The following is a 15,527-nucleotide window of genomic DNA, read 5'->3' as shown; positions in this document are numbered from 1 at the left end:
AGGCACTGTGACTGTGTGCGGGGATTGGGTGGATAACAGGGGGATGTCAAGCGATGGCGCAGTTTCATCCACTAACAACCCCTCCTGTGCCTTAACACACCTATCATTATTTTCAGTGTCTGTATTGACACCAACGTCAGATTGCCTGCAGGAGGGACCCTGACCCACCTCGCCACTTGTGAGGGAAAAACAAGAAATGCACTTCAAGACCTGTATGTCATTGCTTAACAGTACACACACACACACACACACACACACACACACACACACACACACACACACACACACACACACACACACACCCTGACATTCCACCATAATACTTACGTGTCACTGAGTTTACAGACTATCCCAAATTTATTCTCTTAGGTTCCCCATCCTGCATCACACTTGGAAACTTACACTCATTAATACCAATCATTAACGTATCATTCTTCTAATTGCCTAGACAAGTGATCACAAAACATGACCTGTTACTCCATTACCTCTTTGACGTGATTGGAGTCGGTTTTACAAAGACTCACTGCTGTCATCCAGTGTTCACCCTGAATTTGTTCAGACATCGTGAGCATGGCCCCCATATGTTAGGGGCTACTACGGTTACTCAATAATGTCATGCACTGGAGTGTCATATGTAGCTATTGCTCAGTAGATGCAAGATCTGTTGCTCTAGTAACTTATTATGTGGAGAACAATGATATTTGGAAACAATCACTGGTGTTGTCTAGTACTTCCACAATGCTTCTGTAGTGCCGCATATGTAGGTATTCTTTCACCTTTCTGCTGATTACAATTATAACAGTATACTTGGTGTCTAGTTTCCCTCCCAATGCATGTTCTATGTTACAGACCTTATTATATTATCAGCTGTCGAGAGGTATGTACAACCCCACAATCACACATGTGCATACATGGACAAACACACACACACTCACACACACACACACACACACACACACACACACACACACACACACACACACACACACACACACACACACATCCTACATACTTCAACCCCCTCCACTCCACCAGATTGCACTTACATACAAAATAACCCCCCCACACACTTACAGGTGAGGTTGCATGACGATATTACACACAGACATCCCATTACCCATCTGTCAACATGAATGACATATGGTATTCAACAGCATGTAGTGTAGCTATAGTCAATCCATGCTAGCAACAGTATACATGTGTGTGACGCATGGGCTGTGTTAGTAGGTGATGCCCCTTCCCCCAGAACACACTGCACCCATGTACACAGTATTGCTGTGGACCTGTTCAGCACTCTGGCATGTACTGCACATCATACATCACAGGTGCACACACCATTGCTGAATGTCTATTACTGTGTCAGTTATGTCTGCTCTGCTGCTCACAGCCCCCTATGTGTTTGTCCAACACATACCTGGGATGATATGTGGACAAATGTCATTTGTGAATGCCTGATGTCTGCTTTACAGATGTCATAATCAGTGGTGCATGTATGGCCAATACAATACAATTACAGTGACAACCGTCAAACCTTACCATGGCTATGGGGAGTGTACACACTCTTATTGATATGGCGCCCTCTTCCTTGATATGCCATGGGACCACATTACTGCATATGTTAACATTACATGAACCTGATATGTGACATATGACCTGTACAATCAAATGCAGTGTCAAACAAATGTGTCAGTTGTGCTGATGCTGATTGAGATGCATACAGTTTGTGGGTGCATATGTGTGCACGACACTATCATGATGGTTTGTTGCACCTACTGTTATGTGTACTACAGCAGTCACTATTCCTAGCAGGGGTATACTAGCATGGGCCATCTGCATTTGCCAGTATATGGTCAGTCTGCCCTACACATGTCCCTCAACTCTGTATGATTGTAAAGTCAACTCATGTGCACATACCTTGGAGTTCACACACTGCCGTCACTATTGCTGTGGAGTCAGGGTTATGTCTGCCACAGTTCCTGACCTTGACTTTGTGCAGATACAGCCATTTATAGCATCCTTTGGATCCCTGCTGCAGTGCACTGTTGTGTCATGATGACACCCCTCCCCACCTTCAGCCTTTTTGCAAATGCTTGACAACTATGGCCTGCACATGTGTGTCAGTTTGCAGTGTATCCAAAGAAAGGTTACAAACAGGTACCAAAAAACAAATAAACTATTAACCAAGACTAGTACCACTGTCCGGTGAAACAATAAAGCCACAGATTAATACAATATGAAAGTCCATTTAATGAATAAAATCCAAGCAGTTACAGTAGCACGTTTCACCGGACAGTGGTACTAGTCTCAGTTTGCAGTGTCCCAAACACTGAACACCATGTGTAGCAGCCTAGTCCTAGCTAATTAATGGCAAACATACAGGTGTACATTGGCACCGGCAAGGTAGTACAGATGGGGATGGTGGGCCTGAGTTGGGGTGAGGTGTTGGTTGTGCAGCACATGTATCTTACTTGATACTGTCTGTAGGTTTCCAATGTGGTCTTGGTACTCCAGTATACATGGCAACGCATGCCTTTTCGGGACCTTTTCTGTTATGCATATGCTACCTGTAAAGAGGACTGGCTGATGTTTCTTGTGGTACAACTGTCACATCTAATTGCCCTAACCCATGGGCCACACATATGTAGAGTCCAGGCAATTGCTGACATGGGTACTGCACAGCTAGTACTTGCTAGACATTCTTGCAACTCCCTCAGTGTTGTGGCATGTTACTAGGCAGCCTGCATGACCAGTTTGCTACATGTGACATCATCTGTCTTGGATGGCCATCTGTTTATTTCCTACACTATTCCTGTCCTATACATCCTCATCACATACATGACTGTCTGCACTGTTTGCCATGGTATATGCAATGGTGAGGTATGGCTACATGTCCAACTCCTGGGTGCTACCTGTTGGGTATGGGGTCCATGCCATGGCATGTGAGGTGTGTGCAAGCCAGAGCTGCCTCTGTTGCAGGTAAATGGGCACATTTGATGGCCAAACGTCTTGGACAGCAGACCATATCTTAGTGTGACTTTGGGAACTTGTACTTGCTGGAAGGTGCATTCTCATGAAAAATGCATGCAGTTAGTACCTCAACAGCTGCTTCCACTATATTTTATCGGGAGCGTGTGCACATATATGCTTCCAGTGTTTATGAAGGTATGTATTCCCCATATTTGCTGTCCTAACATACGATTCCATATTACATACTCATTGCTCAAATTAGGACTACATTGCAGGTTGTAAGGGTTGTGGACTGCAGTACTGTGATATGCTGTAGTGTAGATCTGTAAAAGTTGCCATTATAATACTGGTATATACACTGTTGTAGCACTGTATAAGGGTGAGGTTTCACACAAGTCCCTACTGTAGGCCATTTGTCCCACCATTATGTTCATCTCTGTGCACACATTATGCAATGACAGGATGTTAGTTATATTGCAGGAGTCTGACATACCCTTCAGATGCACCATCATGGTGACCACTGTGATGCAGTGCAGTTAACAACAACAATACTTGAACATGTACAGAATGCTTTATGGGTAGGTGTGTTAAATGTGTGCATGGAATAACATGACCGGTGTATTGGCAAACCTGAACAAACACCATACTCACCAGCTACAGGCTGCTGTCCTGGAGGTATACCAGAGGGACCTACATAAGTGTGTGAAAGATGTGATGTCAGTAACCGCAGAGGGTGGGTGCAGCATTACAGTACATCAACAGTAGAGGCCCACAATACTACAGATTATGCACATCTGTTTATTACTACTACGCAGCAACAAACTATATATATATATGTCATCTCACACATGCATGATCTAACTGTACAGATGCGGATGGACACACAACAGTGGTCTACTGATGTGCCCTGTGGCCTTACCTGCATGCTCCTCTGCCATTGTGTGGGTAGCACCCACCTTCACTATGCTCTCTGCCAGGTGTTGTGTGTGTGGGTGGGCAGATGCCCCGAGGCTGGCAAGGAGCTTCTCAACATGTGTCGGGGGGGTTGGATGGCATGATCCCCCCATTTTGAAAGCTGGTCCCCCCTGACTGCAGCAGCATGCCGATGGGCATGGCAAAGTAGGTCTGTGCATCGATGCCGGACCTGCTCATAACTCCGGTTATGCAGGCCAACATCATTTATCCTGTGGACAAGATCATTCCACAGGGCGGTCCACTCCTGCTGATCATGGCCTGTTTGCCGAACAACACCTGGTAGTGCTGCACCAGGTATGAGATGATGACATCATTCTCCTTTGTTGTATAAATGGGCAGCCTCTCCTTGGACATCTTGTCTGAAAGACATAAAGATGGAAACAGGTCTGAGGACCTCCTACAGCAAGGTTATCATACTTTTTAATACACATCTCTGTCTCCCCCACACCATATCTGCAACAACAATCTGATCACACAACTCAACAGGTATGTCTACAGAATACCTACCATTGGGACATATATTGTATTGTACAACACTTTGTGCTATGTGTTTGTAGTCATGTTTCATGTGGGGACACTATCACTGGTGGCCTGTTACGGACAATGTCACCTGTATGCCATTGTAAGAGCCACTATGGTACCATATATGCATGTGTTCTGATTGCAATTTGATTGCTGCACATCTGTTGTTTTGTGTTATTGGGGATATCTATGCATGCTGTTGGACATGATCCGGGAATGTGTGGACTATTACTACCCACATATGTTCGATAACAGTGACACACTAGCATGTTTAGGGTACAGCTGCCAGCAGAACCACCTCCCCTACCTCATCTGGCCATGTTACCAGGCCAGATCACATGGGGACCCACCATAGGGCATCCTCATCTACTGGTCCTGCATTATGTTCAGGTGGAACCACCTCCGGGGATGGTGTTCACCCCCCTGGGAGCACACACAGACATGATCCTGTCACCCCAGGTCAGGTTCGGGGTCTGGTGCATAGGGAGCTCCACAGAGACTTGGGGGATGTGCTACAGCACCTTGAGGCCCTCAGTACACATTCACTGGGTCTGCATGCTCCTCCTGCTCAGCCTCCATCTCAGGCACCTTCAGGGCTGTGAAGCTGATGTTGTGACTGCCCATGGGTGGGGACCTTGATCCCATTGTTTCCATATAGGGGCACATGTTGTTTCCACATCACAGACAACACTCCCCATCCAGGGTGTTTACCCACCACGTGTCATATACAGCCCCTGTAGGCTGTCTTCTCTATCTTCCAACTCAACCCACCTCCACAAATATACCTGCTATCCTTCCCCAAATTCCCAATCCCACCTTCACAAACAAGGGCAATGTGTTCCCAACATGAGGTTCACACCTGACATAACCGTCCATTTTGCACACACTTGCTGCTGTATATATATGTGTGTATTGATATGTGTGATGTTCCCTCACACATATCATGCAGCACTGTCATGCAAATGTAGGGGACATGTATTTATATACATATGTGTGTATGTGCTTGTATATATGTAGACATGCACCACACACTTATATATATATATATATATATATATATATATATATATATATATATATATATATATATATATATATATATATATATATATATATATATATATATATATATATATGTGTGTGTATATATATATATATATATATATATATATATATATATATATATATATATATATATATATATATATATATATATATATATATATATATATATATATATATATATATATATATATATATATATATATATATATATATATATATATATATATATCTATATATATATATATATATATATATATATATATATATATATATATATATATGTGTGTGTGTGTGTGTGTGTGTGTGTGTGTGTATAGGGTGCATTCAGACATCAGGTCCACACTCTCTAACTCTCTTTCCTGCACAGCTGCACTGTTCTGCCTTGCTACAACACAGACAGGTGCCACATGTGGACACAGCTTAACATTAGGAGGGATATAGAGGGACAGATTTCAGGTAAGCCTATTACACACCTATGGCATTTGTGCATGCTACATTATATGTTAGCATGACTGTCCTGCAAGTGGTGGGCTCTGGAACTCATGTGTCCATCATAATGGCATTACTTCCACCACCAGCTATTGGCCACACTAATATACATATCTTGCATTACACAACACACACTATGATGACTTATATCTTGTCAGTCAGTGCTGATCTGCACAGCTGACAGGTATGGCCCACTGCCCACAGGGACTGACACTATTGTCCATAGCAGTTGTTCAGCTGGACATCATTACAACAACAACACTTGATGGCACATATAAATCATTCCACATCTTCTATCCCATTATTATGGACCAAGTACTACATTCAATTACATGCATATATACTTCACATACCTGTTGTGGGAATGATGTCTCTTCTGGATAGCTTGCTGTGTGTATGGCTGGATGGATGTGTTTTTTTGTTTGTTTGTTGTATTTGTCTTTTTTTTGCTTTCACTCTCTCCCTCTCTCTCTCTATGTATATATATATATATATATATATATATATATATATATATATATATATATATATATATATATATCGGTCTCGCTCCACTAAATGGATTGAGCTGCTTTGAATAGATTGCAGCATGGATTTTGTAGGTGGTCACATGATCAGGTGATGACCTCTGCACTAATCAGTGTCCACCACTTGCTATCTGCATGCAGCATGCTGTGTAGTACTTTCAATTACCACTGTCATGGCAACCCACTACTATAAATTCCTACATCATGTGGGCGTGGTCCCTTTACCTTTCCTGTATGGAGGACATCCTTCTTGTATGTGGGCAGCAGTGTTACAGACAGCAGGTAGCAATACCTCTTACAAGAGGACTTGCAGACTCAGGCCAGCTACATATTTGTATAAGGTTCCAGACCTACAGACAGTGTGAGTAGTGTTGTTATATGCATTGTATAGCACCTGTGTTACAGGGTTTGTATGTACATACTAGTTTCGCATGGAATGCAGTCTGTCTGCTTAGCTCTCAACTGTGGGCCTGTCCACATGATGGCCAGAGGATTGTCTGTTATGTTTTGTCTGTCCACCACACAGGTCTTGTGTCAGATATATCACTGGCATTATGTCTGTTAAGTGCTATCAGTAGATGGGTACATCCATTTGTGTTTCTGACTTCATATTCCTGATTAAGGGTATGTTGCAGACTAACCTGTAACACCAGCAACTTTCTCAGTGTATAACAATACTATTTAAAATATGGCCCTGTGTTCCATCCTCTGTCCTCCACCTATATACAAGGCTTTGTCCATATGACATGCAGTAAGAGGTTGTTATGTAGTGGCCTGTAATTATGTCATGCTGCCATTCCTGCCATCATTCCATTACTGTTGTGGTCTCCACACATATTATGGGGTAGGGCCCATATATATGTAGGCTACAGCTGGACAAAACAAGTGTGCCCTTCTGCAGTCCAGAGGTCAGTGTATGCAACAGTGTTATATGCTTCTGTAAGTCAGTCTATGGGGGAGGGGTATGCACCATATATAACCTAGGCTGTTACAGCATGTGTGGGATTTCAGTAGTAAGACACCATAAGGTATATGGATGTACATTTTCATACATTTCACCTTGATAACATTGGTGGCCTAGTGCTTACTGTCATACAGACTGTTCTGTTTGTCAGTGTTATAGTGATGTTTTCATTTAAGCATTGTTATGTAACAGATACATCCTCATTGTGGCAACTTAATTCTTTTCCCCCTAGGGGTTGAGTACAGAGTGTAATTGGAGGCAGCTGAACTATACATCCGCATTACTTACTGTTGATTGATTGTTATCCTCTGGCCCAGTCATTCTTTACTGTTGTACTACTTGAAAGCCTTGGCCTGGACAGCAACATATGTTATGCTTTCGGATAACTGTATAAAAATCTGCTTGAGAGTTGCATTACTCAGTTAGTATGTATTTCAAAGACCTAGCAGCTATATTACATGGCATATACAACTGTAATAGTACACAAATTAACATTTTTTATGTATGCAAACCTGTGTGTGGTGTCATATCCTTTGACTTTTCTGTGGGTATATGGTTCATGCAAACATTTTGTATGAGTGAATCATACACTGTCCATTTGGAAAGGTGGCACCTGTAGGAATACTGGCTGTTCAATATGCTGTGCACCCTCTAAATATGTATCTTCCTATATATATCTATGTGTATGTATGTGTATTTACATATATGTCAATACATATATATATATATATATATATATATATATATATATATATATATATATATTTGTGTGTGTGTGTGTGTATAATTCTGCATATATGTGTGTGTGTGTATATGTATCTATGGAATGTTTATTGCTTCCACAGTGTACATTCCTTATGGTAGCCAGACTGTACTGCATGATATGTTATTGATACCATCCTGACATTATACAGGTGGGATGGATTACTGATAACTTCTTGTGGCTATGTTGTGTAGGGTCCTGGGTATGGGACTTGCAAGTGTTGGTATTGTGTTGCAGGGCAGATCTGTTTGGCTGTGGGGGAGGGGGTGATATCAATACTTACAAGAGGTACTTCGTTTGGGCCCCCTCACACCATTAATGGTGCCTTTGGTCATATAGGCATTTGTTATGTTCTCTTTTATATCTATAGATATATATCTGTATATACATTTATATATATATGTTTACACATATATATATATATTGCTATATATATATATATATATATATATATATATATATATATATATATATATATATATATATATATATATATATATATATATATATATATATATATATATATATATATATATATATATATATATATATATATATATATATATATATATATATATATATATATATATATATATATATATATATATATATATATATATATATATATATATATATATATATATATATATATATATAGATATATATATATATATATATATATATATATATATATATATATATATATACACACACACACATGCATCTACATGTATAAATACATTTCCTGTACTGTTGAATGACTGTGCTGGATGATATGTTTGTGAAAATATCAGGGTTAAGTAAATCTAACATGGCTTAGTGATAAATCACTTTGGCTATGGTGTGTAGGGTCCTGGATTCGAGCCTTGCAAAGGCTGTTTATTTTGTTGCTGGGCAGAACAAGGGCCATTGGATACAGAGTAATTAAGGCACTTTTAAGCAGTTGTAAGTGGGTTTACACGGGTTTGCATGAAGGTAAGCACTGCTAACTTCCGCTTACAGTTTCTTATACTCAGTTTCTAAATTGCTTAACCTGTGTAGGCATTGCTTACCCCCATGCAAATAGGCTTAAACCTGCTTACAGTTGCTTAAATGTGCTTACTCCTGCTTACCCCCACACCAATTTCTTTAAAAGGAATGAAAAAGGGTTGATAGGTAAGTGGTGAAAAAGGGGCACAAAGAGGGAAAGACAGTAGGGAAAATAGCTAGGGATGTGCAGGATGGGTGTAGGGAAGGTCCATAGCTGCCCATTTCTTCTATAGCAACAGCTGTGCATATACACTGATTTGGAGGTAGATTTGGGCACTCATACCCCTGATAGAGGGGTGAGGACAACAATAATATGTTGTGAAGCCAATTAGACCAGATTACATGTGTCCAGTGGACATGTGTGCAAAATGGATAGCTATGTATGGGGCGAGATTTTTTTTTTTGGGAACAGATTGCCCTTTTTTTTTAAGGTGAGAGTGGGATTTTGGGGAAGGATAGTAGGTATATTTGGGGAGGTAGGTTGGGTAGGATAACAGACAAGACAGACAAGACAGCATATAGGGGTGGTATATTATGCATGTGGGGGGTAAACACATTGGATGGGGAGTGGTGTTTGGAAGTCAGACGTCCATTAGGCCCCTAGTGGAAACAGTGGGACTGAGGTCCCCACTGATGGGCAGTCAGCCTTGCACCTTCACGGCCCCGAAGATGACTGTGCTGGGGGCCAAGTAGGAGGGGCAGGCTGACCCTCTAGTTGTGCCACGTGACCCTCAAGTTGGCATAGCAGATCTCCAAACTCCCTGTGGAGCTAGCTACGCACCAGACCCCAGACCTGATGATGGATGACAGTTTCCTGTAACTGTCCCCTGAGGTGGTTCCACCCGAAGGTGGTGCAGGACCAGTGGAAGAGGAGTTCCTGGGGTGGGCTTCAGATGTGCTGGTGCCCGGTGCCATGGCCAGATGAGGTGGGAGAGGTGGGGTTGTTGGGACCGGCCTTCCCAAATGTGCTATGGTGTTTCAATTTTAAAACATATGTGGGTTAGTAACAGTCAACACATTCCAGTATTAGGTATAACAGTATGCATAGATATTCCCATTAACCCAAAACACCAGATATGGAACAGCTGCATAGCAAACAGAACACATGCATATATGGAACCACAGTGGCCATTACAACAGCATGCAGGTACATTGATGGCAGCATGCCACCAATGTGGGAGTATTTCAACATGGCACATGCATAGGAATACATTTCAATATTTATCAAACAATAGGACATATGTCCCAACAGTAGATTTAATTTTGCACATACTGATTTAGTTGTGTATTTAGTTTATTGTTGCAGATATGGTGGGGGGGAGAGAGAAAGATGTCAATTAACAACTTGTATATCCCGTAGTTCTCATTACTTTCCTAGTCAGTGCTGTGATCTGTACCTTACAGGTATAATTACACTACCCTATGGCCTTAGTTTGGACAGTGGTATGGATGTAGACAATTGTATACATAAACTGTGTTTTACCTGCAGTATGCACCTCTTACCTGGTATACCTGCAGAGGGGACCTCATGCAGGTACATTGATGGCAGCATGCCATATGTCCTATTGTTTGAGGGGCCTAATGGTTTTCTTGGATATGAAGTAGAAACGGTACAAACAATATTGTTTGTTAACACTACCTGTTTCTACACATATTCCAAGATTCCAGGTTGATGTTATGCACATACCTCTCCATCTCTTATTGCACACACTCTGGGTATGTCTTCACAACATGCAGGTGAAACTGGGACATATTTTGACTATTGACCTCATAAACCTTTTGTGAATTGTGCAATGACAGGTTTGTTTTCATAGACATTTTCCAAATATTTACAGGCCTGACAGTCAGTTATATGACATTAAATGCTGCCTAAATGTCAAAGATTAACATGCTGATATGCCAGGGGGACAGGGTAACAGCCAGCAGATACGGGCTAATTATCTGGACATTCTGGACAGATCTATACAGTCGAGGGGTATGATTCTGCATACAGCTTACTACCACTCCCAGGATTTGAACCATGGCTGTGTGTGCTAAAATAAAACAGTGTATATAACAGTAGAATGTGCTATATAGATATTGCTGTGTATCTTTTCTCTGAATTCTGTCTATAAGTCTCCTGTGTTTTTACAATCTGGCCTTGTAATTACAGAACTCTTATACAGGGTTTCCTAGACAGTTTTATTATGTAGCACTGTATGGATGACAGTGATGAGTAATACCTTATTAGTCTGAGATACTGCAACACCAACACTGCCATACAATACCATTCTAAACAGTACCAGTCCAGGATTTCAATCTTTTATTTCTAGGCACAGTTTTCCTATCTGACAGACCTGTGGGGGGAATGTTTGTTAACACTACCTGAATGTTGTCACACATATTACCAGATTCCACATTATTATTATACACATACGTCTCACTCTGTTACTGCACACACTCTGGTCAAAGCTTCACAACATGGGGGTGGAGTTGGGACATACTTAGCTTATTACTCTCATAACACTTTGGTGAGTTGCTAAAATGACAGGTTTGTTCTTATGGATATATTTCTGACAGTTATGATGTCTGTCAATCAGTTGTATGTCATTATTTGCTACCTAAACATCTGGGATCATCCTACTGATTTGCCAGGCGGACAGAATGACAGGCAGGGGCCTTACACCAGTTATCTGGACTTTCTGACATTTATCTGTACAGTTGTGGGGTATGATTCTGCATACAACTTACTACCACTCCCAGGATTCAAACCACGGCTGTGGGTGCTAAAAATACAACACTTCAGGTCTCAGTTGAATGTGCTATTTGGATTATGTTGTCTATCTTTTCAATGTTTTCTATGTAAGTCTCTCTCAGTTGTACAATATGACATTTTGCGATTACAACAGTCATATACAGACATTCCTACACATTTTATTTATGTAGCACAGTGTGGGTAACAGTGCTTAATACAACAGAGATTGCAACACTACATTACTATATGATACCAGAGTAAACACAAGCAGTCCAGCATTTAGACCTTTATTGCCAGGCTGTTAACCTTATATTTACATACAACCTATATGAGACGCTTCCTGACATATTGTCTGGTTTATTCAGTACATGCCATACACAATACAGGTTTAATACTGGCAATTAACTTTCTACTACTTTTAGATTTATTTCTTAAGACAGTACATGTAAGATTATTACTAACCTGCCTCGTGATGCAACCTTTGCAGTCTACAGGCATGGGCTTCCCAGTTCACAGCCTGCTCATCTGCCACTGTCAAAGGCATAAGAAGAATATTTAGCCATACCTATCTATAATATACATGAGCTGGCAATTATTAAACAGGTAGTATACTGATACTTACACACAGCTGGGACATCACCCATCTGCCTAGCCTCTTGGATCTACTGATCCAAGAGCTCCCTCTTTCTCCATTTCAGGTTGGCATAGTGATGCCTGACCTACTCATCAGTTTGAGGGATGCCAGTGGCACTAGTGAGGTTATGGGCGAGGCAGTCCCAGGCTTCCACTTTATATTGGGAACCCTGGTACTGGCCCTGCAGCAGTCTCTGGTCATGGTCTTTAAGAAGGAGTCCTGCCATGACTTTGGACTCCTGGATGCCCCAATGCTGCACCCGGAAGCGAGATCCTTCACTCACACTGGTCATAGTTACTACAGGAGGAAGCTGCAACCAAGTTATGAGATGTATTCCCACCTGTGAGGTTTAAATAGGCCCGATTTCCCACACTTTGCTGTGACTGGATGGTTTTGAAAATGCTAAGCTATGGGCAAACCTGCTTACCTAAGGCTGGCATTGCTTAAAGGGGTATACCAATGGGCACACTGATTTAGCTGGCCTACACATTGCTTACACCTAGTAAGCAGGGGTGTGCAATGCTTAGCATTGCTTAATTTTTAATTTGCACACTATTTGCTGTTTGGCATTGATCATTCATTACATGTTATATATGTGTTTGGTATCCATGATTCATGTGTACGTACACTGTATGGGGTCCTTGTGTTTACTGGGGGATTTCAATACTTTATTACAATGACACCTCACATCTGGATGTAATGCAGTACTCCAGTTCATATATTTATGTTATGTAGTAGGTTATACAACATAAAACTGTATATAGATTCCTTTCACATGTAAATTTTGATTTTCCTATAGTGAGGATCTGTTTGGTGATACCTCCATTTTATGTACTGGTGTGATAGTTTACTGGTTAACTACTGTGACTATAGTGTACAGGGTCATGGGTTCAAGTCCTGCAAGGTCCGTTTATTTTGTTGCTGGGCAGAACAGTGGCTGTTGGATACAGAGTGATTAAGGCACTTTTAAGCAATTGTATGAGGGTTTGCATGATGGTAAACAATGCTAACTTCTGGTTAAATATGCTTACAGAGTTAGCTTCACTATTGCTTAACCTATGTGCGCATTGCTTACCCCCATGCAAGCAGGCTTATACCTGCTTACCACTGCTTACAAGTGCTTACTCCCATTTACCCCTGCACTAATTTAGACAGAAATGTAACATGGCTCTTGGGAAGGTGGTGGACTTGGACACTCTATGGATTTATTATTCATTACACATTATACCTTTGATTTGTATCCCTGATTCATGTGTACATATACTGTATGGGGCACTTGTATTTATCTGTGGAATTTACAACATTATTACAATGACACCTCACATCTGCATTTAATGCAGTACTCCAGTTCACAAATATATGCTATTTAGTCGGTTATACAACAAAAAAAAATTGTTCATAAAGTGATTTGACATGGAAAATGGAATTAACTACAGTAAGAATCGAACTGGGAATGACTGCTCGCAAGGCAAACGCTATAACCACTACACTATTGCAGTACTGCTTCATTTGCATGTATCTTGCTATTTATCTTCTTGTGCCATTTAAGCTACAGTATGCGTAGCTAAGCAATGGGCAAACCCAAGGACCTACGGTTAAATTTAATTTGTTTGATAAAAAAAAATTTCTACTGCTATTTTCTCTTGGAAGGGACAGGTTTTACTTACTGCTGTGGCTTCCTGCATGCATCTGCACATTTGGCAGACATCCTAGTAACCCCCTACACCTCTTAACCTCTTAATGCACATTATCCGGATATAGCTTGACAACATGAGGTCCAACTATGGACATATTTTAATTATTGCTCTTATAAACTTGGGACAGTTGCTAGAGTAACAGGATTGGTTTTACTATAGGTTTTCGGACGGTTTTGGTGTATGACAATCATATGTATGCCATTATTTTACGGCTTCATTCCTGACATTATCCCTTGATTTCAGGGTGCAACTGGGGTACAGGCCAACTGTATGGGCAACAAATGTGTGGACATTATGCTATGATTTGTACAATTGGGAGGTATGCAACCTCCTATGAGCGTTCTCGCAAATTGTTATTGTCAAACGTCACTTCCTGAGTGCAGGGGCATGTGTATTGTGAGAGCTCTGCTCTCAGACACACCCCTTACACTCGTCCACACTCTGTGTCCGTTTAGGAGCAGAAGCAGGGCACCTTCATTACTATGCATGGAGCGCTGCCATGCTGCTCCTAAATGGCCACTTCCGTGCAGGAATAAGCTATTTCTGCATGGAACCTTACTGAATCCCAGGGACAGTCACGTTAAATGCAGGTCTGGAAACAAAAGTCTAAGACATTATTTTACCAATAAGGCTGCCATACAAGAACCTAACTGAAAACAATGTAAACTGCATGCCAACAAGTGTACAGATATGCCTGTGTCCAAACAATCATTATATAACTATAGTCTATTTTAAGCAAGAAGAAAAGATGATATAGTGTGAACTTGTCAGCACATTTTTGAAGCTATCATCTAATAACTGTTCATTATCCTCATTCAAGTAAAATAAAATAAATGTTTACAACCCATGTGTTTAAACAGATGAAGTTCAATCCTTTGGCTCAGCCTGCAGTTCTACAGGCCCCATAACTATAAATATCTTTAATTGCTTAAGCTGAATTTTAACAGAAGATGAAGGCACAAACCTAGATCTTAAGTAGCCTTTGGTAATTGAATAGTCCATATTTATTGCATTTAGTTCATTATAAAGCTCACAGGATGTTTTCTAATGTTGTTTTCAATCTTTACCAAGTCATATTAAAGCATAGGGGAAGAAAAATGAAGTATATTAAAGTATGTATGTTTTACTGTTTTATCTATCCAGCTATTTAAGTACATTTTT

This window comes from Protopterus annectens, chromosome 11.part0 (genome assembly GCF_019279795.1).
Source record: "Protopterus annectens isolate FY-2018-M chromosome 11.part0, PAN1.0, whole genome shotgun sequence".
NCBI lineage: Eukaryota > Metazoa > Chordata > Ceratodontiformes > Protopteridae > Protopterus > Protopterus annectens.
This window is presented reverse-complemented; position numbering follows the sequence as displayed.